Source organism: Felis catus, chromosome A2 (assembly GCF_018350175.1).
Source record: "Felis catus isolate Fca126 chromosome A2, F.catus_Fca126_mat1.0, whole genome shotgun sequence".
NCBI lineage: Eukaryota > Metazoa > Chordata > Mammalia > Carnivora > Felidae > Felis > Felis catus.
The window spans coordinates 48,300,954-48,328,386 of record NC_058369.1 but is presented as its reverse complement, the minus strand read 5'-3'; the positions used below and the strand labels follow the sequence as shown (position 1 = coordinate 48,328,386).

The window sequence follows — 27,433 nt, the reverse complement described above, 5'->3', positions numbered from 1 at the left end:
TTGGCATCTTCTCAAGTATTCAAAAGCCATAATTTATTTTTCTGTAAACATTTTTTTCATCCTACACCTATTTTTTCCCATTGGTTTGTTTCCCAATACATAAAAAAAAATCTTTATGTAGTAAAAATGAGTGTTATCTGCATTTATGCTATTTGTTGGAAATATCTTCCTAGTTTGTACTCTTGCCTTTTAACACTGCTAATGGAGTTTCTTCTGTTTTTCTAGGCAAAATGTTGATATAGTTGAATGTATCAATTTTGGGGTATGGTTTTTACCACTTAAGCCATTCTAAGAAAAGTCTGCCTCACTCCAAAACAATAACGCTTCCGTGTTTGCATCAAGTATAACCACGTTTTCATTTGTATCTTTTTTTCAACGTTTATTTATTTTTGGGACAGAGAGAGGCAGAGCATGAGCGGGGGAGGGGCAGAGAGAGAGGGAGACACAGAATCGGAAACAGGCTCCAGGCTCTGAGCCATCAGCCCAGAGCCCAACGCGGGGCTCAAACTCACGGACCGCGAGATGGTGACCTGGCTGAAGTCGGATGCTTAACCGACTGCGCCACCCAGGCGCCCCTTCATTTATATCTTTTTTATATTTCACCCAGTATTCTCCATGGTATTTAGCAAATGATCTATCTTTTCTTCCTTCATATATGCTCCATTTTTGAAATACAAAAAAATCCCCTATTTATATGGGTTTATATGTGAACTCTATTCTGTTCCAATAATTCATCTGACATTACTTCAGGTGGATAATGTCTATAGTATGATTTGGAGAGTTGATTCTCATATCTTTCTAGTCTTTTTTTTAGAACTTTTCTATTATCTAATGACTATTTTCCAATATGATCTACAGAATCTGTTTGTCTAATTCCAAAGGGAAAAACATCCTGTTGTTATTTTTACTGGATTTGCATTAAATGTATAGATTAATTTAGGGCAAATTGAAATCCTCACTGTATAGAGTCCACCTACTCAGGATCAGTATGCTTTTCCCTCCACTCAAGTTTCCTTTTAGGTATCACTAACATTTATAGTTTCTTCAAAAAATATACCTTCAGTAGTTTTTGGTTTATCCATAGTGATTTCATCTTTCAATTTCTATTAGAAGTAGGATCTCTTCTGCCACTTTAAAATACAGCTGTTTGCATACAGCAAGTCTACTGATTTTTTAATATTAATTTTGTTATTTTCTGTATTCTCTCATTTGGTATAAGTTCCCAGCTGATTTTCTTATGTTTTTCAGGCATGCTGTATTTCTTGTCCTCTTCTTTCCAATTTTTAATGCCACATTGATACTTCTAAACAGAACCATCCTTGTTTATATCTTAACTTCCAGAAAAAGTTACAGTATTTTCCAATTAGGCTAAATATAGACTTTGGGGGGATATACAGTTGCAAATACTAATTCTATCTTTTGACTTGCATATTCAAAGCATCTTGATTTTCATTCCACCTGTATACAATGTAAATGTTTAAGATTATATATTTTTCTCTGAGCACTCTTTTAGTTGCATCTCATACATTCTATATGTATTACTTTCCTTATCATTTTTTATACATACTGAATTTTTTACTTTGATTTCTTTGCTAAACCAACATTAAGGTAATATGCTCACCTGATCTTTCTCTTCATTCATCTCTATCGTATCCTTGCCAGTTATCCTTGATTTTTTTTTCCTCTCTCTCCCCCTCGCTCTTTCATTTATTTTACCAGGTTGTCAGGCATGATTTACAATTTTGATCTTAATTTCTAGTTTTGTTGCATTGGAATTATAGTTGTCTGTAATATTTTGTCATTTATTCTTTTAGTAAGTAATTTAATTGGCACTAGGATACTAGGTACTATCTCTTTCAGGGTATGGATGTTGATATATTTAAATTACATCTACTTCATCTACTTCAATTTGTCATTTATTTTTCTGTGAACTCACCTTTGGTATACTTGATCTTACTTGGCCTGAGATAAATAATTGATTGTTTCCTATGACCAATGTGTTTTTCCTAATTTTCCACTGAACTGCTGTACTTTTTATGAATTGTATTAATCAGAATTTTGTTTCCCCGGTGTATTCCTAGTGCTGCTGTAACAAAGGACCACAATGTGGTCATTTAGAACAAAATGACTGTATTGCCTTTCAGTTTGGGAGTTTAGAAGTCCAAAATCAAGGTGCCAACAGAGCCACTCTTTCTCTGAAGACTCTAGGAGAGGGTGCTTCCTTGATTCTTTCCAACTTCTCATGGTTGCTGGTAATTTTTGTTTGTGGTTTGGTTTGTGACAGTTAAACTCCAACCTCTGCCCTCCATCTTCAAATATTCATCTTCCCTCTGTATAGCTCTGTCCAAACTTCTCTCTTTTAAGAACACAGTCATGGGATTAGAGCTCATCCTAATCCAGTAGGACCTCATCCTAACCTGATTACATTTAAAAGACCTTATTTCCCATGAGTAAGGTCACATTCACAGGTACAGGGATTAGGACTTTAACGTCTTCCATAGGAACACAGTTCAACCTACATCATCTTTATTATGCAATGCTTTTCAATGTTGTGATTTATATTTGTCTGTATTAAGAGCATAAATATTGTATTATATGTGTGGCCTCAGTATGCTGTTACAGTCCTTTTATTTCTAATCTTTCTGCTTTGGATTTATCACACACATACAGTACTGTTTTGCTTGTGCTTTGTAATACAGCCTGAGACTCTTTCCTTTCAATAAGTGTATCCCATTTATATTATAATATATTATTTATATTCATTCCAGCATCATATTTTATGATATGTTTCCTCTTTTATTGCTTTATTTTTTCTGTGTTCTGTATATTTCTTTGCTTTGTTGTGCGTGACTTGGGTAGCATACTATGTTTTGGAAATTTTCTTTTCTCTTTTGGGTCATTTTAATGTTTTATTTTATATCTAAAACATTATTTTGTACACTTGATTTCCTATTATGTAGACACTAGAAACAATGATGGATTGATATATCCAATTCCTTTTTTCCAACACCAGTTTAGTAGGTATTGCTATAATCATTAGTTCTTCTAATGCTTACTCTATGCCTTAAACTATACTCAAATACCAAGTGTTACCAGCTATAAACCCATTAGAGAAATGGACAATTTGGGTCTGTAACAAAGTGCTGTGTTTTAAAGCACATGTCAGTAATTGTATATGAGAGTATACACTGCTATACACAAATTAAATGATCAAAGCACAACTTTTCAACATTCAAAACAGAATAAACTTCCCAGCAAAAGCAGTACCTTGCTGACATTTTTAACCTTAGTATTCCTCTTCCTCTTCACTCTCTCTTTCAACAGAATCCACATCAACCTCTTCAGAATCCTTTGTCAATGGCAGCCATGTCTTCATGAGCCTCACAAAACTCCTTCCTCCATGCTCTCAACCACATACCAATGAACAAAGGCACATTTAGCATACATCAGGCCAAATCTGTGGTCCAGGTGAGCCCAGGCCTCAGCAATGGCTATGGCTTTGCCCAGCATACACACAGCTCACTCTCCAGACCTTTGGTCAGGTCTCTAAGTACCACAGTGGGAGGCTGTTATTTAATGCTGACTTTGAAGCCAGTGGAGCACAAGCCTACAAACTGGATGGTATGCATGGTCTTGATGGTGACAGTGGCAGCACTGACATCTCTGGGAACCACACTGCCATGGTACAACAGGCAGCAAGCCATGTATTTACCATGGCAAGAGTCAAATTTTGCCATCTGGTTGGCTGAGTCAAAGCATGTACTGGTAGGCTTTTCATGGTACAGAAAACTGTTCATGGTAGGCTTTCTCAGCAGAGATGACAGGAGCATATGTGGCCAGAGGGAATGGATACAGTGATAGGGTACCAGGGTGGTCTGGAATCCTGTCTGATCAGCATTCAGGGCTCCATCAAATCTGAGGGAAGCAGTGATGGAGAACACAATTTGACCTATCAACCTAATTCAGTTAGTATAGGTTAGGCATTCAATACTGAGGTTTCTATCACAGATGTCCTAGATGACCTTGTTGTCTACCATGAAGCCACAGAGTGCTTCAGGGTGGTGTGGGTAGTGAGGACAGAGTAATAGGGCTCAACAACAGCTGTGGAAATCTGGGGGTGGGGGAGCGCTGGGTAAATGGAGAACTCCAGCTTGGACTTCTTCTCAACAAAGAAAGACTCCATCAGCAAGGAGCTGAACCTTGAACCAGCGCCCCCTCTAAAGCTGTGGAAAACCAAGAAGCCCTGAAGACCTGTGCACTGGTCAGCTAGTTTCCAAATTCAGTCCCAGACAAGGTCAGTGATCTCCTTGCCAATGGTGTAGCACTCTTGGACATAGTTGCCGGCAGCATCTTCGTCACCTGTGATGAGCCGCTCAGGGTGGAAAAGCTGGCAGTAAGTGGCAGTGCAAACTTCATCAATAGCTGTGGGTTCCAGGTCTACAAACACTGCACTGAGCACATGATTGCTAGCACCTGTCTCACTGAATAAGGTGTTGAAGGAGTCATCTCCCCCAATGGTCTTGTCAATTGGCAACTGACCCTTGGGCTGGATGCCATCCGTGTTCCAGGCAACAGAGCTCCCAGGAGGCGTTGCCAATCTGGTTGCTGCTTTGGAGCTGCCAAGCAGATGGTGGAGAGAAAGAGGAGAGGTGGTTGCTTCTTACAGCAAGACTCAGGTGGTCAATAGAAGAGAATCTGCTAAATGATACTTTTAAACTTCTGATTATAAAAGATGAAAAAATCAATATTCTTACATAACTAATTTCCGTCTGAACTTTTACCAGTCACGTTGTTTCTTTGTTGTCATTCTATTCACATTATATACTGAAACTGATTCAAAGGGTTATTCTTTACTTAGTTTTAAAGTTAAATGCATTTTTATGCTCACTTCTGGTTTTTTGTTTTCTTTTGTTTATTTTTGCTACATATCTCTATTCAGTTGATGTTCAGCTGAGGTTTAATCCTTTAACAGTCTTTTCAGGGTAGATTTATAGGAAATAAATTCTCATAGTACCTGCAAGTATCTACTCTTGCCTTTCTATTGAAACAATTTGTCTAGATATAACGTTTTGCTCAACTTTATTTCCTGGATGATTGTGCATTTATCCACTGTTTTTTAATGATGTATATTGTTGGGAACTTTAAAGATAGCCTGATATTTTTCCCTTATAAATTATCTGACTTTTGCCAGAATGCTCAAAGAATTATATACTTATCTTTAAAAGTCATAACTTTACTAGGTTGTATTTCAATTTTAAACATACCTTAAACTCGTTTTTCTTTAGTCATCATGTGTTTTCCAATCTTTACTTCTAGATTGTATTCTTAAATGGTATTTTAGAATATGTTTTAAGTTTCCACCTTGATAGGAGGTTTTTATTCAAGGATACAAAATGTATACTGACACTCCTTTATCTGTTTTTGGTATCCTTTTTTTTTTTTCCTTATTAAATCCATTATCAGTTTCTACTCTATGTGTTTACTTTCTTTAGTGTGTCTTGTCTTCTATATTTGTATTGTGTTTTAAAAAGTCCCTGAAGTCTCATTAGTTTGATTTTGTTTTGCTTTCAGATAGTGTCTTAATTTCTGAGATAGTTTTATTTTTCACTTATTTCCTGAGCTCTGCCAACTCAGTTTTCATCTGTTTCTGTTGGGCATAATTATAATTTCTTCCTAGAAAACATCTATGCATCAACTTACTTTTAATCTAGGATTGTTTCTTTAAATTTTTCTGGGTTCATAGCAATAACTTTGGTTGCAATACTTTGCAACTCATGGGATTTTGCCATCCCAATGGCAACATTTTTCTGAAGTATGTTCTCTTTTTGCCTTTTGCTTTTCTAGATCCATTCCTCCTTTTCTCTAACCTCCCCCACAACCTACGCCTGCTCCTTATAATATCTTTATACAGATATTCCTTTTACAATATTGCTTACTTTTAATTAGATGAGTCTTAGTAGCAACTTGTGCATTTCAATCATTTGTTACAAAGTATTGCTATTTGGGCCCCTCTGTATCTTTTTAACTTTTGCTGCATTCTGCTCCAAGAGTGATCCTCTCCTGGCACCCCATCAGATCCTTTCTTCCCATGGCACTCCTTCCTAACCATTTATGATTTTTGTGATTTGAAGTGTTCAGGTATCTATTAGTTTGTTTTTTGTTAGTGTCTTTTGTTTTCAGAGTTGTTCCAGATAAAAAAGAATAGAGGTATCCTCATTCTGCCACCCTATACATTATCTTATTGATGTTCTATGTCAAATGCCCAACACATATTACTGAGTACCTTCGCTGCTGATAGCAGAGCAGTAGGAAAAAAACAAAACCAACAAATGAACACAACTGACACATATCCCTTATCCCTGCCCCAATGAACTAAGAATAACTAATTAATACAAATAAATCAATCATTTAATTACATAGTGCCCTCTGCCCTGCATGTATTTCATTTGGCTTGCATAAAATATAATTTCAGTGGAGAAAGATTTGCAAACACACCCATACAATGACTATTCTATCAAAAATACATTAATAACTTTCAAATTAATGTCCTTGAGTCTAATTTCACCCCCCCAATCCATCGCTGAAATAACAGCCAGAAATATATTATCATACCGTTTGTTTATCTGTGTAAAATACATTTAAAATAATTATCAAGGGGCGCCTGGGTGGCGCAGTCGGTTAAGCGTCCGACTTCAGCCAGGTCACCATCTCGCGGTCCGTGAGTTCGAGCCCCGCGTCAGGCTCTGGGCTGATGGCTCAGAGCCTGGAGCCTGTTTCCGATTCTGTGTCTCCCTCTCTCTCTCTGCCCCTCCCCCGTTCATGCTCTGTCTCTCTCTGTCCCAAAAATAAATAAACGTTGAAAAAAATAAAATAAAATAAAATAAAATAAAATAAAATAATTATCAAAACTGTGTTATTTCTTCCTGAGGAAGAATAATAAAATAGAAGTGGAGGAGTAAATAAATAATGTTTTTTTTTAAAGAAATATATTCAAGCATCTTATATTTAAATGGTTGTAATATGTATCTTCTAGTTTTTTTTCATACCACCTATTAATGGACTTTATTGATGTGTCACCTGTAAAAGCTCCAGGATACAAAACCCTAGTTTAGATTTCCCTATGATGACTTGACAAATGTTTGTTTGCCTATTATTTTAATTTCACTGCCAGTTAAAGGGCTGGCTGGAATTCAGATTGTGAGTTGAACTACCTGGCCTCATCTAGAAATTTCCTTGTAGTTCCATGAACTCAGTTTTGCCATTGGCTTTCATGGGGATCAAGCCTGAACCAACCACCTGGGATGCAAGTAAACGTCTCTGGTAATTCAACGTTAGTAATGTCCCTCTGCTTTTTTCCTCTTAAAGAACACTGGAGGTGACTTTTGTTTGTTTGCTTTTATTTTTGAAACTAGTACAGCACTAGTGATTCTTAAAATTCAATTCCTTTTCTAATAAAATTAAAAAGAAGAAAAAAGCATGGAAGTTATTTTTGATAGAGAATGAAGCTATTTGGAAGTATGCCCTGGAGAGAAGATGATAGAAAATTTCCCCCACACTAAACCTGAAATTTTTACATAAATTAACTTCAGGCAATTTAATTTTTTTTTCTGTTGACTTGCATTATCATCATGCTAGGCTAACTGGAGGCTAATATTAATGGTGGTGGGGTTTATTTTTTTTATTTCATTTAAAATTTTTATTTATGTTATTTCATGTTTTTAAATAAGATTTTATTATTTTCAGTGCTAACAGTGTCTAATTATCATATTACATGCCATACAAACATTGTTTCATCCACTCTCACAATGAAAATAACCTCATTTTAGAGATTAAAAAAAGTCACAGCTTACAGGAAACAAATAACTTACTCAAAGTTGTATAGTTACAGTTAGTAATGGCAGAACCAAAGTTCAAATCCAGGTTTGTCAAATATCCAACCCCACACTCCCAACCTTTACCTTATACCACCTCTGTTCTAGTCCCAGACATTGTCACTCTGGAAACTGGGAAAGCATATGAATGCTTGGGCCCCATTTCTAGCATTTCTGACTTGGCAGGATGGGGAGGGAGCACATTTGTCTGTGACCTCCAGGTAATTCTCTTCTGTATCACTGCTTTAGGAAATAGCTTTATTGAACTAAACACTATAATTTAAAAAGTTTCATATTGTTTCTACACGAGTTCATTTTTCAACTAAATTTAAAATAGTCTTTAAAATATAAGACAAGACAAATTTTAAAAATCTCAAAAAAAATATTCCCTTTAACCTCACCACTCAAAGACAGCTATTTTTCATATTTTGATGTTTTCTTCTTTTTAGGTATAAGTATATATTTTTTATTGTTTCTTTTATGCCATCTACAATAATGTTCCAGATAAGACATTTTTGATTTCTGTATTTAATGTTGTAGTATAAGTAGTTGTATGATAACTATGGTCCTTATAAAGCTTGCATCAGTCAGGGTTTTCTAGTTGTTAAGAAAACATGAATCCAATTAGAATTGGTTTTTATAAAAGTGAGAATATATTGGTTAATGTACTATACCACAGAAAGAACAGAGTGAAACTGATTCAGTGACAAAACACCATCAGATTTGCTGTCTTTGTTTTTTGTTATTTTCTCTTCCCCCTGAATTTTTCTCACACTGCTTCTTCCTATGTTTTGAATTTGCCTCTCAGACTTCCTATTCCCATGATTTCCATGTGGTCAGAACTACAGGCTCCCATCTTAAGAGCTCAATGCTCAAAACAGAAATTTCCTGTGCTTATTTTGATATGGAAACCTATTTTGGCCTTTGTCTTGGGTCAGGTGTCCATCTCTTAGGCCAGCTGGCATAATCAGTAAAAGTAAAGTTTTATGATTCACGTAACTTGGTCCCGTGCCTACTTTTGAAGCTGGGAGATAACGTTCTAAACATAACCACAAAATGGAGGTCAACTTACTGTTTAACTTTTTCCACATGGAAAATATATATATATATGTTGCCAGAAATAAAATTGATAAACCAAAGTTTAAGGATTTGATAGAGTTTTCTTAATTGCTTACGACAAATATTTTACTAATTTACATTGCTACAATCACTGCTTAAAAGCACCATGTTTACCATATACATGGCAATTACATTAACAGCTTAATGTAAATCATCTGGGTATATGTACTACAAAAATAATTTCTAGTCATTAGGGCAGACAAAATATTTAAAAGACTATGTAGTTTAGTTATTAGATGATTCCCATGTGTATTTTGTTTATGGATTTTTACATACATGATTATTTGTCCTGAAATTTAAAAACTAAAGGTATGTGAATTATTCATGAGTGACATTATTTCATCTAGCTTAAGCAAAGTTCAATTGTGTAGTAGAAAATTGTTTCTCAAATTTTAAGTATTTTGTGTTATTTATTTTGTAGTATGTTTTATGTTACAGTATGACTTTGTGTCATATGTGACAATGTATATATAACACAGACAAAGATGACTACACATAAAGAGATGAGTCTGCTAGAAAAAAAAAGATATAAGAATATAAAGGCACTTGGTAAAATTCAGATAAATTAAAAATATCAACAGATGCTCACACTGTCAAAAACAAACAACAAAAATGTAATTTTTCTGTTCTGCCATAAATTTGTTAGGAGTCTGTGTTACCTAACTTACATATAGTGCTCATAGGAAATTATGTAATATACATATCTAACACATAGATCAATATCTGTATATTAATAACCAGTCAAAGTAACTAGGGCTGTGGGAAATTTGGGGGATATAGGAAAATTCAAGATAGACCTAGTGCAGTAAACAAAAGCAAATTAAAATATATGTGGAAATCGTGGTAGAGGAACAAAAGAACTGACTTCAAAAAAGCTTTCATTCTCCAAATGTTAGCAATGAAAAACATTAAGTATTTAATTATTACAATCAACTGAAAATCAATCAAAGCTGTATAAAGCTTCTATAATGCACAAGAGAAAATAGTTTCAAATGTAACACACACAAGTTTCCAAGAATTTTCACACACACTTAAATTGCAACTAAATTACATGAGTTCTACACCCAGGTTGTTTTGGTCAAAACTTAAGTTGGCAGTTAAAGATGGCTTAGTTTCAAAATCATAGAATTCAAAATATAAATAAAGAAGTTATAAATGATGAAATAAAAGTGTACTGAAATACCACAGCAGTTGGTATTTAAAAAAAAAATTTAATGTTTATTTTTCAGAGAGAGAGAGAGAGAGAGAGAGAGAGAGAGAGAGAGAGAACATGAATGGGGGAGGGGCAGAGAGAGAAGGAAAAAAAAAGAATCTGAAGGAGGCTCCAGGCTCTGAGCTGTCAGCACAGAGCCCAACACAGGCCTCGAACTCACAAACAGTGAGATCATGACCTGATTCAAAATCGGATGGTTAATCAACTGAGCCACTCAGGTACCCCAATAGCATTTGATATTTTAAATAAAAACTCATAGATGTCATTCACAAATAAGTAATCTTAACATGAAGATTAAAAATTGCTGAACAACCATCAGTAGAAAAATACACAACAAAACACTAAAATCAACTGGGAAATAAGTTATTTATACAAATGTGTGTACACACACACATTGCTTCAGGATATTTCTTCAGCACTACTAATTCCTACAAACTTTTTAAAACAGACAGTTATTTAAAGATGGATAAGGGTCATACTGGATTACATCATCCACTGAAAATAGTCAAAGTGCCCAAATCCAGTGGGTGCACTGAACCTGACTACGAGAGGGTTGGGGGATGAGGAGCTCATACCAAAAGAACTGAAATAATAAATTATATATTAATACTCATCAAAATATTAAAATTATATTTGTAAGATTTAGTGAAAACTAAAAAGACTAAAAATCATAATGTTATGTCTAAAGGTTGTGTACACTTATAATTTCATGATTCAAGAAACATCTCTCAGCTTATAAAATCTTCTAATCTGGATAAAATTTAAGTAAAGCATCTTATTTGCCAATATATAACTTCTAAAAAATGGAATATCACTAAAATTAAAAATGAAACAATCCAGAAATCAGGAAATAGATTTTACAACTTATAAATAAAACTGAAACTTAGAAATTCCTGCCTATATGGGGCACCTAGGTGTCTCAGTATCTTGAGCGTCTGACTCTTGGACTGTTGATTTCAGCTCAAGTCATGATCTCATGGTCTTGAGATGGAGCCCCTGGTCGGGCCCCATGGGGCCCAACATGGAGATTTACTTCTTAAGATTCTCTCTCTGCCCTTTCCCTCTGACCCTCCCTTGCTTGTGCATGCTCTCTTTCTGTCTCTCTCTCTCAAAAAACAAAAACAATGACAAAAAAATATTGTGGCCTACAAATTGTAATTGATAGAAAACTTTAAATTCTAGTGACTTTTACATTATAACACTGTGGTCCTCTCTGGATTGTTACCACCAAACTCAAAGCATACAATGAATCAGCACCAGGTACCCATATTTATTTTGCCTTCAGTAGGTCAAGGAAAATACTAATTTTTAATACCTTGACTCTCTCTTTTCAATAATGAGGGGGGAAAAAAGATTGTTCCTGAAGACCATTGGAAAGACTTCCCTTTAAAAAACTAATTTATTAGCCTTGTCAAAAGTAGTTTCAGCTGGAGGGCGCTGAAAAATAAAAGGGGAGAGATGAGCATACATAGCAGGTATAGAACACATTTTCAAACATTTTTATTACAAATCAAAACAAAGAAAAGGGGTAACAGTTGAAAGAAGTTTCAGGGTTTAAGATGGGATTTATTTTTAAATATGAGAGGTAGTTTTGTATGATTCTATGTTGATGGGAGTGAAAAAGGAATAAAGAATGAGAGTCTAAAGCTTTCTGTGAATAAGCACAATGGACTGGAGCAATGTATTAATGTTGGCTGTACTTGGGGACAAAGCAAAATCCATTCATTATAACAGGAGGGGAGACAGGTTCAGGAGCAGATCTGGGAAAGGGATGGTGAGGAAGAAGTGGAGGAAGGGACAAAGAAGATGGAATAAAATGACTATTTCTCTATAAAAATGAGTCAGAGAAGGAGAAAGAAGATACAAAATTGTCCTCTGAGAGAGCAGGAGACCATCAGAAAAATGTTAGCTAAAGACCCAGTTGAGATCTGTGGGTAGAAATGTAAATGGCATCAATCAGCCAAGTCATTCGCTCCCTCAGATGTTTAGCAGCACAAGCAGAAATCTAGAAGCAGTGAGGGTTGAAATCTTGCTGAGTGAATACAACAGAGAAAGAGGGGTACAAGGGAACTGTGGGTGTGTACAAACAAATGTTTATCTGAAAGACCATGAAATCTGTACTGGAAAGGAAAGGGGCAAGAAAAGTATGAGAAGCAACTGATAAAACCTCTGATGAAACATTTTGCTGGTGGAGCAGGTACCGTAGACAGATTACTGCCCTTAACCAACAACAACAACAACAAAACAACAACAGAAAAACAAAAAAACAAAAAAGAACCAGCAATGGCTTTGAGAGGGTGACACATGGTCCAGCCATCAGTTGGAGGCAAGTTGGATATTCATCCCACTTCTAGATCCTGTGCTGTGAAACATCAAGGGGGACAAACAGGCTCCACTGTAGAGGACTATGGAGAAAGGAGAGAGACCCAGGGACAGCAGATTTCAGTTGGAGTAAATGTAACTGGAAAAACAGGCAAGTTTGTCAATGACAGATTGTGAGTGCCAATCGGCACAGGGGAAGGACCATGCGGCTATAGAGGTGTGGAAGATTGGATCTGAAAAACAGTATTAACAGCTTACAACTTACGAATTTACTCAAGGAAGTTGCATCAGGAATGGTGCATTCTTCTCTTACACACATAAATTCCCCTTTATGCAACAAATGCAATGAGGAATAAACCTTTCCAGGCTTCTGGGAGAATTCTGGGTTCACAAACACTGTCACTTTACAGTTTAAATAATGGTACCAAGGAACAGAGAAGAACCTGCCTAGTGGAGTCGCCTTAAATGGACTAATGTTGAATGTCATGACCACTTATCTATGAACCCACAGAATGATTTTTTAAAAGTCCCAAATTCTCTCCCAGACACAAATGACTATTATGGTGAGCAAAATATGATTCTGCTTAGGCAAAGAGAGATTCAGACCAGAGAGAGAGAGAGAGAGAGAGAGAGAGAGAGAGAGAGAGAGAGAGAGAGAGAGAAAGAGAAAGAGAAAGAGAAAGAGAAAGAGAAAGAGAAAGAGAAAGAGAAAGAGAAAGAGAAAGAGAAAGAGAAAGAGAAAGAGAAAGAGAAAGAGAAAGAGAAAGAGAAAGAGAAAGAGACAGAGAGAGAGAGAGAGAGAGAGAGAGAGAGAGAGAGAGAGACAGAGTTGGGGGCAGGGGGAGAAAGGATATGTGTGTGTGGTAAAGGAATCTCACAGAGGATGAAACAAGCATTACTTTGAGTAAACAACAAAGGTATAATGTAACAACCTTTTGGTATTCTCTTAGCCTTTGTTTCCTGCCTTTATTTTAAAGTTTTTGTTTAAATTCTAGTTAGTTAACATACAATGTAACACTGGTTTCAGGAGTAGAATTTAGTGATTCTTAACTTACATATAACCAGGTGCACCTCCCAACAAGTGCCCTCCTAATATACCATCGCCCATTTAGCCCATCTCAAACCCAACTCCCCTGCATCAACTGCAGTTTGTTCTCTAGTTAAGAGTCTCTCATGGTTTCCCTCCCTCTCTTTTTACCCCTTCCTCTATGTTCATCTGTTTTGTTTCTTAAATTCCACATATAAGTGAAATCATATGGTATTTGTCTCTCTCTGGCTGACTTATTTCACTTAGCATAATATATTTTAGCTTCATCCACATCATTGTAAAAGGCAAGATTTCATTCTTTTTGATGGCTGAGCAATATTACATTGTGTGTGTGTGTGTGTATACATTTACATAAGTATATGGATATATACTTTATCCATTCTTTATCCATTCATCAGTCGATGGACATTTGGGCTCTTTCCATAGTTTGGCTATTGTTGATAATTCTGCTATAAACATCTACATTTTGAATCTGTATTTTTGTATCCTTTGGGTAAATACTGAGTAACACAATTGCTGAGTCATAGGATAGTTCTATTTTTAGTTTTTCTGAGGAATCTCCATACTGTTTTCCAGAATGGCTACACCAGTTTGCATTCCCACCAAAAGTGCAAGATTTCCCTTTCTCCACATCCTCGGTAACATCTGTTGTTTCTTGTAGTCTCAATTTTAGCCATTCAGACAGATGTGAGGTGGTATCTTATTGTGGTTTTGATCTGTATTTCCCTGATGATGAGCGATGTTGAGCATCTTTTCAAGTGTCTGTTAGCCATCTGGATGTCTTCTTTGGAAAAATGTCTATCCACAACTTCTGCCCATTTCTGCAATGGATTATTTATTATTTTGGGGGGGGTGTTGAATTTTGTAAGTTCTGTATAGATTTTGGATACTAACCCTTTATCAGATATGCCATTTGCAAATATCTTCTCCCATTCCATCTGTTGCCTTTCGGTTTTGTTGATTGTTTCCTTAGTGATGCAGAAGCTTTTTATCTTGATGAAGTCCCGATAGTTCATTTTTGCTTTTGTTTCCCTTGCCTAAAGAGATGTGCTAGTAAGATGTGCTACAGCCAAGGTCAACAAGGTTACTGCCTGTGCTCTCCTCTAGAATTTTAATGGACTCCTGTCTCACATTTAGGTATGTCATCTATTTTGAATTTACTTTTGTGTATGGTCCAAGAAAGTGGTCCAGTTTGGGGCAACTAGGTGGCTCAGCAGGTTAAGCATCTGACTTTGGCTCAGGTCATGATCTCACAGTTCCATGAGTTCGAGCCCTGCGTTAGGCTCTGTGCTGACAGCTCAGAGCTTGGAGTCTGCTTCAGATTCTGCATGCTCCCCTTTGTCTCTGTGCCTCCCCTGCTCACACTCTGTGTGTGTCTCTCTCTCAAAAATAAACATTTTAAAAAAAGTGGTTCAGTTTTTCTTTGCATGTCAATGTCCAGTTTTCCCAACACCATTTTTTTGAAGAGACTGTCTTTTTTTCCATTGGATATTCTTTCCTGCTTTGTTGAAGATTAGTTGACCATATAGTTGTGGGTCCATTTCTGGGTTTTCTATTCTGTTTCATTGATCTAAGTGTCTGTTTTTGTGCCAGTAGCATATTGTCTTGATGCCTACAGCTTTGTAATATAGCTTTAAGTCTGGAACCATGGTGTCTCCAGCTTTATTTTTTTCAAGATTGCTTTGGCTATTTGGGGTCTTTTGTCATTCCAAACAAATTTTAGGATCGTTTGCTCTGGCTCTATGAAAAATTCTTTGACAGGGATTGCAATAAAAGTGTAAACTGCTTTGGGTAGTACAAACATTTTAACAATATTTGGTCTTCCAATCCATGAGCATGAAATGTTTTTCAATTTCTTTGTGTCATCTTCAATTTCTCTCATCAGTATTCCATGGTTTTCAGAGTATAGATCTTTTACCTCTTTGGTTAGGTTTATTCCTAGCATCTTATGGTTTTTGGTGTAATTGTAAATGGGATCTATTCCTTGATTTCTCTTTCTGCTGCTTCATTACAGGTGTATAGAAATGCAACAGATTTCTGTATGTTGATTTTGTATCCTGCAAGCCTGCTGAATTCATGTATCAGTTGTAGCAATTTTTTGGTGTAGTCTTTCAGGTTTTCTACATAGATATCATGTCATCTATGAATAAAGTTTGACCTTTTCCTTGTTGGTCTGGATGCCTTTTATTTCTCTTTGTAGTCTGACTGCTGAGGCTAAGACTTCTGGTACTGTATTAAGTAACAATGGTGGGATTGGACATCCTGGTCTGGTTCCTGACCTTAGAGGAAAAGCTCTCAGTTTTCCCCCGTTGAGGATGATATTAGCTGTGGGTCTTTCACATATAGCCTTATGATGTTGAAGTATGTTCCATCTAGCCCTACTTTGTTGAGGGTTTTTATCAAGAATGTATGCTGTAATTTGCCAAATGCTTTTTCTGTATCTATTGACAGGATCATATGGTTCTTATCCTTTCTTTTATTAAAGTGGTATATCACATTGATTGTGAATATCCCCTATAGCCCAGGAATAAAACCCACTTGATAGTGGTGAATAATTCCTTTAAGGCACTGTTGGATTCAATTTGCCAGTATCTTGTTGAGAATTTTTGCACCCATGTTCATCAGGGATATTGGCCTGCATTTTTTTTTCAGTGGGGTCTTTTTCTGGTTTTGAAATCAAGGCAATGCTGGCCTCATAGAAGGAGTTTGAACATTTTCCTTTCATTTCTATTTTTGGAACAGTTTGAGAATAGGTATTAACTCTTCTTTTCATAATATTCTCTTATAATTGTTAGTATTTCTGTGGTGTTGGTTGTGATCTCTCTTCTTTCATTCATGATTTTATTTATTTGGGTTCTTTCTCTTTTCTTTTTGATAAGTCTGGCTAGAAGTTTATCGATTTTGTTAATTCTTCCTCCTATCCATTGATCTGTTATACTGTTTTGTTTTTTCCATACCATTTATTTCTGCTCTAATATTTATTAATTCCCTTCTTCTGTTGGCTTTAGGCTTTATTTTCTGTTCCTTTTCTAGCTCCTCTAGGCGTAAGCTTAGGTTGTGTAGTTGAGACTTTTCTTGCTTCTTGATGTAGGCCTGTATTGATATATCTTCCCTGTTAGGACTGCTTTTTCTGCATCCCAAATGGCTTGGACTTTGTGTTTTCATTTTCATTTGCTTCCATATTTTTTTTTAATTTCTTCTTTAATTTCCTGGTTAACCCATTCATTCTTCAGATTATGATGAGACCGATGTGCTGCCTACTACACTAAGGAAGCAGGTAACCCATTCATTCTTTAGTAGAATGTTCTTCAACCTCCATGTATTTGTGGTCTTTCCAAATTTCTTCTTGTGGTTGACTTCAAGTTTCATAGCATCGTGCTATGAAAATATGCATGGTATGATCTCAATCCTTTTGTACTTGTCAAGGCCCAATTTGTGACCCAGTATGTGATCTATTCTGGAGAAAGTTCCATGTATACTCAAAAATAATACATATTTTAAACCAAGAATTGAGCTCATTCTGAAAGATAGAATCATCCTTGTTTTTTGGAAAGTGTACAGTATGCTTCTAATGCTTAAAAAATTACAGATTCTTTCTGCCAAAATTTATAATAAGTAAATAAAAGTTGCCCCTAATTCTACCAATCTGTCTACCACACTACTATAATTTTAAGGTGAACTCTTTAATCTCTTTTTATATGTATATAAAAATGATGTTTTCATTGACATCATATCTGTACATAATGTTAATAGTTTTCCATATTTTACTTTGTTGTTTTAGTTTTTTTTTATTTAAAAAAATTTTTTTAACGTTTATTTATTTTTGAGACAGAGACAGAGCATGAACGGGGGAGGGTCAGAGAGAGAGGGAGACACAGAATTTGAAACAGGCTCCAGGCTCTGAGCGGTCAGCACAGAGCCCGATGCGGGGCTTGAACTCACAGACCGTGAGATCATGACCTGAGCCGAAGTCGGAGGCTTAACCGACTGAGCCACCCAGGTGCCCCATGTTGTTTTATTTTTTAACGTCAGTTTGTGCAACTTTTCCCATGTCACTTCTTGTCATCAAACTCACAATTTTTAAGGACTGTGGAGCTTACTATAGAAAATCCATATTTATCAATTTCTTATTAATGGATACTTTGTTTCTCATGTTTTTGCTACTATAAAAAAGAAATAAACTTAATACATCATTGAATGTCCGATTATTCCCTTGAGTTAAATTCCTAGAAATGAGATTCTGAAGTCATTCTGAACTCAAAGGGTTCATTCTGAACATGACTATATCTCCTCTTGATTTATCTATTTTTAAAGCCTGCCATTGTTTTTAAAGCAGGTGACTCTTAGGGCTCCTGAGACTAGCTAAAACCAAAACCTTCAGTGGAAATTATTTTCACTAGGACCTTAAAATAGACCTATAAATATATCTATTAAATTTATAAGTAGTCTTATTTCAGCAGCTGCTCAACTTTGGAACAGCCATGATCTGGTTCAGGGTAGTTCAGAGGCCAATGAAAGAACTGTTAAAAATTAATTCAGATAAAAATAGAATCTCATGGGGTGTGTGGGTGGCTCAGTCTGTTAGGTGCATGACTCTGATTTTGCTTCAGGTCATGATCTCGTGGTTAGAGTTCAAGCCCTGCTTCAGTCTCTGCACTGACAGTGTGGAGCCTGCTTGGGATTCTTTCTCTCTCTTTCACTCTCTCAAAAACAGAAAAAAAAAAAAACTTAAAAAAATAGAATCTCTACTGTACATAAGGAACATGACTCCAGATAATACGAAAACATTATGACCTTTGGTACCTACAATTTTTTTTTATAGCAATGGTTTTGCTTTTAGGACACAAATAAGATGTTCCAATTCACTGTTCAAGTAACCATTTACCTGGTGTCACATAAACTGTCCCCAATTTCAAAAGGAAATTAATAATAAATTTCAATTTGAGGCAAGTCAAAGGTACATATACATTATGGAGCTAATTTCAAAACAGTGACACAAAATTAAAATGAAATAGCTTGTAAAATTTGAGAGCCTTTGGACACAGTAAATCTTAGTTATGGGAGAAAGTGAAACATCTGATGATAAGATCCAGTCTGATAAGATGCAATAAAAACATGAAGCATGATACATAAGGTCAGAAGGATCAATATAAAATGTGAAATGAACACACAAATTGCATAGTCCTAGTCACCCAAAGTATTTGGAAGTGACAGGGGAATTAAATACCAAGTAAAGTGGAATATTAAATGAGGTTGAACACACCATACATCATTCCTAAATCTATCTAGGTATTCCTAAAATGTGTGCCACTTTTTCCCTGGAAATAACTAAGATCTAAGCCAAGGTTAAATAAAAACTAAAGTGAGAACATGGATATGATGAAATTTAAATGATGGCATTGTGTATATTTGAGGGGAAAGAGATGACAAGATGGGGTGATTGGCAGCAGTAAAACAGGGTTTAGAGAACAACAGATATTTATTCTTATAAAACACAGTCTGACTTACTGGCTTACTCTTACACCTAACCTTGAAATTATTATGGCAAAACCCAGAGGAATTCAAATTGCCAAAAAACTACTGACAATGAATCACATAGCAGCATGACATTTATCCCACAAAGACCTCTGACTTACTCACATAACTCTTTAACAAGCACAAAGGCACTTTTTAAAAATTTTTTTGAGACATACTCCCTTGGTAGTAAAAAGTGCCTTGGAAAGAACAATACCTTTGCAGTTTGTCATGGCTGGATTTCAGCTCTGTCTTTGCTACTTGCTGGTTGGTAAGCTGGAACAATTTACAGACTCCCCTGTGCCTCAGTTTCCTTACCTGTAAAATGGAGATAAGTCTTCTGAATGTTAAGCAAGCTAAAATATAAGCATAATGTCTGTTAACTTCCCCCAAACTGTTAATTTCTCTTTTTTCCTGCCACACTTTAACCTCTAGAAGCTGCAAAAATATGAATTGATTTTAATTTAACTGTTGTCTTTAATTTAAGGATAAAATCAGTTTCTGAGATGAAATGTAAAGGGAGGGGGAGGTGATGAGAAACATGGATTAATGGTACAGACTATAGTTTACATGGTGCTTTTCAGGCCCATCTCAAAATCTCATGAACAGTTAGAAACTGTAATATTATACCATCTTCTATACACAAAACCTGAGGCTGTAGGTGACAATGACTTTGAGACTAACGTTCTCCTTCTCATACTAATACTGTCTTACATGCTCTGTTATGAATGAGGGTAATGTTTAAAAATTGTTTAATTTTTCTTACACTTTTTACAGTACCTGGTTTTCATCTTATTGCCAGAATTTCTAGGTATCTATCTGTCCGACAGAATTTACTATAGAAGAAATGCCAAAAGGAGACACTATCGCTGACAGTCAAAATTCAGTAGGACAACAGCCTTGAAAAATATGTTACCGTCCTCATAACAGATCTGCTACATTATTTTCTGTCTTTTCATTTCACGTGACTGACCTAGTCAGACTCACTGCAAAATTCACCCACTGTGTAGAGACCAAGACCTTCCAAATTGCTTGACTACAGAAGGTACCATCCTCACTGTATTCATTGTGTAGAGATCAAGACCTCTTAGTTGCTGAACTACAAAAGGTACCATCCTCACAGTAGTCAATGGTTTTCTCCAAAGAATGCCATTACATAGAAAACATAAAATGCAAGGAGATACTTCTATCCCACATAAAGTCAGATGGATTTAGAACAGAGTCAAGAAGATGGACGGGAAATGAAGGGAAAACAACTTCTGCTGTCCACTTAGGTGATGCAAAGGAGAAGGTCAGGGCAGAGTTGTTCATGAAGGGAATAGATCAGGTGTCCCAGATGGGAAAATGCATCTGATAGTTCAGGAAATCATGAATGATAGGAATGATTGCCCTATTAATCTGGAAGAGGACTGCCTTGTAGAGTGCTCCCACAACCATGTGGAGGACAGGCACATAAAAACAGAAGGCTGTAGAGAGTTAGGTTCCCAGATGGCCCTCAGATCTGATATGGCAAAGGTATATCTAGAGCAGGTGAACAGGTGGGATGTTGAGCAGATTAGGGGTTCTGTTCCCAGGACTGCAGACCAACTGGGATTGACAGTTAGACAATCAGGGCATGGATAGCACCAGCAAGAGCTCACAGGTTTCTGAGGTAGCCAGAAAGTATCACAGGGCCCTGTCTACACCCAGAGAAAGGATGATGGCTATAGTCCTAAATGCCAACAGGGCTGACAGTTCCAAAATGGACAAAGGACATCACTCTGGAGGCCAGGGCAACAGAACAGTGGCAAGAGGAAGCATAAGCAATCCGTCTCCTGTACCCAGACATCTTCTTTAGGAAGGAAGCAGGGATATTTGGGGTAGAGCAGTCTTTGAGACAGAGTAAGGGATTATGTTCAAATAATCTAAACAATTTCCAAATACCTTGAATAAATTTGTATTAATAACTTGTAGATCAGGTTGGAGGAGGCAAATACAAATAGTTACAGAACACAGACAAAAGTTGCATTTTTCTCTCCATAGCTAAGATGAATAAGAATTATCTGAGAAATGCTACTACCCATGAGTTGTGCACTGTTTACATCTGCATGTCTCCTAGAATTTACAAAACACCTCCAAATACATTGACTTTAGAATCAGATTATCAAGCTAGAAAATGTGGATTTTGCCAAGAGGTCTGAGGCTACATAAAACAAGAGAGGCAGGAAAGAAAGATAAATGGGGGAGGTTAGTTATAATAATCTTGAAATGAAAGAATAAGACTGAGATCTTGCTCTGCCACATATGGGAACACACTATAAAGCTGCAACAATTACATCAGTACAGTGCTGAAGTAGACATGAGACATCAGGACAACAGAGTAGAGTCTGGAATAGACATACATATATATGAATTTCCACATATATACAAATTCTTATATGAAAATATAGAATTCCAAATTAGTAAGTGGAGGATGAACCGTTCAGTAGTAGGAGTATCTATAAGAGGTTATCATCTTGTGTGGAAAAAAATGTTAGATGACTACCTGGCATCCCCCTCCCCCACAGACACACCTTCCAAATGGAATTTATGACAGAAAATACATTTTAAAATACTGAAAAAAGGGGTGCCTGGGTGGCTCAGTCAGTTGAGCATCCAACTTCAGCTCAGGTCATGATCTCACACTCCGTGAGTTCGAGCCCCGCGTCGGGCTCTGTGCTGACAGCTCAGAGCCTGGAGCCCGCTTCCAATTCCGTGTCTCCCTCTGTCTCTGCCCCTCCCCCACTCATGCTCTGTCTCTCTCTGCCTCAAAAATAAATAAAAACAGTAAAAATTTTTTTTAAATACTTAAAAAAATACATATATACAAACACACACACATACACATATTATTTGGAGAAAGCATACTTCCTCAAGAATAAAATAAAAGCCACAAGCTATAAAAGAATTAAATAATTTTCATTTTAATTGAACAATTAATATTCAATTTAATTAAAGCATAATTTTTAAGAAACAAAAATTAAATTCCTATATGGCAAATAACACTATAAATAACTTTAAACTCCAGATGAATCAGAAAATTATTTACAAATATAAAGACTGATGTACTCAGATAAAAACTATTAGATAGAGTATTTATTAGTGTAATTTGTTGTAGGACAATTTGGTTATAATAGTTAACATTTTAATTGAGGATACATAAACTGCCCCATTCACTTACACCAAGACAATACTTTGAGAAAGAAGGGACGATGTTAGGGAGGGAGGTATTTGTGAGAAACTAGGGATTTACACTCAAAAGAGACTTTTTTTCCTAAATGCACTGAATTACATGCTGATTTAAATATTTCTTACTGTTAGCCATCTGGATGTCTTCTTTGGAAAACTATCTCTTCATGTCTTCTGCCCATTTATTCCTTAGATTATTGGTTTTTGGGTGTTGAGTTTGGTAAGTTGTTTATAGATTTTGGATACTAACCCTTTATCTGATATGTCATTTGCAAATATCTTCTCCCATTCCATTGGTTGCCTTTTGGTTTTGTTGATCCAAATGGCTAAGAGACACATGAAAAGATGCTCAATATCACTCATCATCAGGGAAATACAAATCAAAACCACAATGAGATACCACCTCACAACTGTCAGAATGGCTAAAATTAACAACTCAGGAAACAACACATGTTGGCGAGGATGTGGAGAACTTTTGTGTTTTGTGATGAGGAACACTTTTGCACTGTTGGTGGGAATGCAAACCACAGCAATCACTCTGGAAAACAGTATGCAGGTTCTTCAAAAAATTAAAAATACAGCTACCACATGACCCAGTAATTACACTACTGAGAATTTATCCAAAGAATATAATAATGCTGTTTCTTAGGGGCACATGTATCCCAATGTTTATAGCAGCACTATCAACAATAGCCAAATTATGGAAAGAGTCCAAATGTCCATCGACTGATGAATGGATAAAGAAGATGAGGCACATGTACACACACACACACACACACACACACACACACACACACACACTGGAATACTAGTCGGCAATGAAAAATAATGAAATCTTGCCTTTGCAACAACGGACAGAACTAGAGGGTGTTATGCTAAGCAAAATAAGTCAGTCAGAGCAAGACAGATATTGTACAATTTCACTCATGTGGAAATTAAGAAACTCAACACAAACATAGGGTAAGGGAAGGAAAAATAAGACAAAAACAGAGGGGAAGGCAAACTGTAAGAGACTCCTAAATAGAGAAAAAACTGAGGATTGCTGGAGGGGAGATGGGGGAGGGATGGGTTAAGTGGGTGATGGGCATTAAGGAGGGCACTTTTCAGGATGAGTACTGGGTATTATATGTAAGAGATAAATCACTGGGTTCTACCATTGAAGCCAAGACTATAGTATATGTTCACTAACATGAATTTAAACAAAAAATAAAAATAAAAAACTAATATAAATGAATAAATATTTCCTACTAGTAATCAGTAGGTACATACATTATTAGGTTTTTGTCACATGGAACAAATGTCTCTACAAATGCATACAGATATGCACAAGGATAAGATGTGAAGTACTGTTTAACAGGAAAAATAGCAGTTACCTATTACTGAGTAAAACTAAGGTAGATTTCCATGGTCTAATGTGGACAAAGTTCAGTAACATGTTCCCAGATTAAAGGAAGTAAACTGTAGAAATGTACATGTAGTATAAAATAGTTTCATAAAAGGTGACAATACAAAAAACCATATATATATATATATATATATATATATATATATATATATATACTTGTGATTGTGTTTTGTATATGCATATAAAATCTAGAATGATCTTCACCAAACTTTTAACGGTGTTTACATTTAGGAAGTATAAATGGAAAGGAGAAATTACTATTTTAATTATGCCTTCTTCATTCTTTTCATTGTTTACTTTTTTTATTTTTCTTCCTTCCCTTCCTTCCATCCTCCTTTCCTTTTCTTTCCCTTCCTTTTCTTCATAATTTAAAACATGAAAAGGGCTGCTATTTATTTTATAACATGTTAAATGACTAAACCATCTTTGTATAACAAAGCAGGGTGTAATCCTGTATGCTGATTAGAATCACAATTTTGTTTAAGAAAATTAGTAAACACACTCAAAGATTTAGTCTTGATTGCAGTTGGGAGGGGGGGAATTGACCAACATATGAATAACTGCTATGGATAATTTAGTTTACTTAATCTTATTTCTAACTCAACACTGATGTGACTACTTTTATTATCCAGAAAAAAAATGCTATTAAAATGACAAAAATTCAAGTCAACTACCTATTTTAAAATATCTCTTTTTGTACCTAATCCTTAGGCAATTTTGAATTGATGACTTAATTTGTTACTTCAGCAAACACTTAAGAAGGTACCTGTCTTAGGCAGAGTCCCCTAGGAGACCCTGAGATCAGGGTTGGATTTGGGTGAAAGCAATTTATTTATTAAGTGCTCCCACAGGATATCAGTAAGGGACTGTGGGGAGAAGAGGAACAGGAAAGGGAAGAAAGCCCAATAAAGAGGGGGTTTCAGACAATGTCTCTCTGGAGTTTCTAAGTCTATTCCAGCAAGAGATCTTAGGAGCTTTAACTAAATTCAGTTATCCAGCTCCAGACAAAGTGGTTGGGTTTCAGTTATTAGTTGACTAAGGGCCACTGCTGAAGCTGGGGGTAGGTGGGAAATAAACTAGGCAGCATGTGGGTAAAGGATTCCAAAGCCCTAAGGCAGGAGAGGGATGCACCTAAAGAGAGAAAGAGATCCAAGGACATCTGGGCAGAGCACAGGGGTACCCATTTCAGAAAGAATTTTATTTTATTTACAAATACTTCATTTGTCCAAAATATCGAGTTAAACAAAAGACTTTTTTCCTGTTATTGCACAACAGGCCAAAAAAAAATTTTTTTTTTTCAAAAACTACCAGTTAACAAAGCAGCAGAAGCAGCAGTTCTAATTTAGGGAGGTTTCTAAGAATTCCCAGAAAGGCAAACAATTTAACACCTTCCAATTTAGTCAGACCAAAGTTCAAAGTTCTTAATATTTCATGGACTTAAGCTTTCCAGTTCTAAGATCAAAACAGTTTCTACTGTTTTGAAACAGTAGCTCCTATTTCTACTTTTTCTTCAGGATCGATTTATTTTTTCAATTGTCAGCATTCTATTCTACCGTCTGGGAAACTTAGTAAACAAATAATGTAAGTTTGTTTTAGAAAACTCTAAATATTTCACAGAGATAATCCCAATTATTTATTGTTTAATTATCCTAATGCTTCCCTGGACACTAGGGAAAATGAGTGCTTTGAGGCTGGTTGCATGCAAAATTTCAACTACAGTGCAAAGGAAATAACTCAAAACAAGATATACCCGAAGATGGAAAGTAAGTGCTCAGAGACCCTACTAGTCGTGATGCTACATGAACATGCTTTCATTTCCCCCCACAGAATTCTTATATTCTTACACATTTCTCCTTGTCACCTTGGGCAAGTCATTGAATCTCTTAACTTCAGTTCCCCTATTCATTTCCTGATAGGGCTGTAGCACGCAGTGAGCACTGAGGAAATGCTCGTTCAGTCTATGAGTAGATGAAGGATATACCAATCTTATTTTGATCTCTGCATCTTAGTGCGTGTGGCTCTACACATCTAGAACATACTCATCTTTTTTCTTACCCATCTATATTCCTTTCCGTTGCTACTTAACACATTTCACAAATTTAGAGGCTTAAAGCAACACTCAGGCATTATCTCACAGTTTCCATGGGCCAGAAGTCCAAGCATAGCTGAGCTGAATCCTCTGCTCAGGGTTTCACAAGGCAACAAATAGAGTGTCAGTTGGGCTGCACTCCTTCTCTGGGTCTTCTTCCAGGCTCATGTGGTTGGTGGTGGAATTCAGTTCCTTGTAGGTATGGAACTGAGGCCTCTGTGTTCTTGCTGTGTATGGGCTGAAGGCCGCTCTCTGTTCCTCGAGGGCACTCACAGTTCCTTTCACAGCACAGCAACTCACTTCTTCAGAATCAGCAAGGGAGGACACTTACCTTACCTCTCACTCTGAGGTGCTCAGATGCAGCATACATATATATGTGTGGGGTTAGAAGCAAGTGAGGTCTGCTCACACTCAAGGGAAAGGATCTCACAGGAGCATGACTCTCTTTTGATTGCCAAACACCAGAATCTAAATAGGACAGAACTAAGATATATCTAGAGTGCTATTTTTCATCAGTTATCACATCTTATAAAACACACACACAGACAAAAACACACAGACACACACACACCACGCATTTACCGCTAAGTGGTAAGTGGGTACTGGTTGAGATTTTTCCTACCCTGGAATCTTGGAAATACAGCGGTCTTTACACGTCCTTTGGTCATGCTACCCATCAGCAAATGATGCTAAATTTTCTACAGAGAGACTTAGAGGATTCTAAAAGGATTCATTTCTTCCCGATTCATGTGTCTTCACTCTATTCCAAACCACAAATAAATCATGTCTGAAAAAGCCTCTTGGTTGTATTTCATGCTTCCAGTCTTCCGTAACTCCACTGAACGATACCCATGCTATGCCCTAGACTATTAACACACAGCAATCTCATGTGATCCTTATGGCACAGGCCAGATGATTTCTTTGCTTAAAACATTTGAAAGCACTTAAATATCTCCTATTTCAACAGCAGATATATAAAGAGTAAGAATGATTTATATATTATTTTTTGTTTGGGTAACAAAAACAGTATTAAAATAATGTTTTCAAAAAGTTAAACGGGCAAAGTGTCAAGTGCATATGAATGAAGGCAAGTGACTTATGGTGAAATAAAAGTACATAAAGCTTTGTTTTTAAGATGTACAAACAAGACTAGCTGAAGGCATTTTGTTTTTAATTTTAATTTTTCTTAAAATTAACATGTATAAGAAAACCTACGTTTCTGTAGATCAGTGTGTGGAGCACAAAAATTACTAACCAATCGAGTGTTACCTACAGTCAGCTACGATCTAAATGGGAAAAGCGATTCTACTGAAGTGTGCTGTTTTCCAAGGCTGTCTGCTGAGTCTGACAAAACTCACGTCAGTCCCTCACACTAAGGAAGCTCATCTTAAATACTGATGTTATGAAGTAATTAGTACTGTAATTAGAATAAGTGAAAATTAAATTCTAAGAAGGAAAAAAAAAACCTTTAAAACAGGATCATTGATGGCCAAGACCTATACAATTTGACATAGCGAACAGAACCATTTTCTTCCATCTGCTTTAGGAGCATTAGGCTTTAGCTGTAGTTTTCAAACATGCAAGAAATCGATACATGGTTAAGTTCAGATTTGAAAAACATGGAGCTATTTATTCATTTATTATT

The 27,433-nt window shown here is 36.2% G+C and overlaps 1 protein-coding gene and 1 pseudogene across 2 annotated transcripts in view; both read right to left on the bottom strand.

Annotated features, from left to right (window-relative positions):
- Positions 1 to 27,433, bottom strand: part of GRM7 (glutamate metabotropic receptor 7) — a 1,171,176-nt gene that overhangs the window by 965,343 nt on the left and 178,400 nt on the right. Inside the window, exon 1 of one of the 2 annotated variants that reach the window (XR_006594806.1) lies at positions 19,305 to 20,167. The exons of the other annotated variant lie outside the window; for it this stretch is intronic. The gene's annotated coding sequence lies outside the window, so the exon portion shown is untranslated. Of the gene's footprint in view, positions 1 to 19,304; positions 20,168 to 27,433 lie in introns of those variants that run through there. 2 annotated transcript variants of the gene reach the window in all.
- Positions 1,221 to 27,433, bottom strand: part of LOC123383945 — a 70,077-nt pseudogene continuing 43,864 nt past the window's right edge.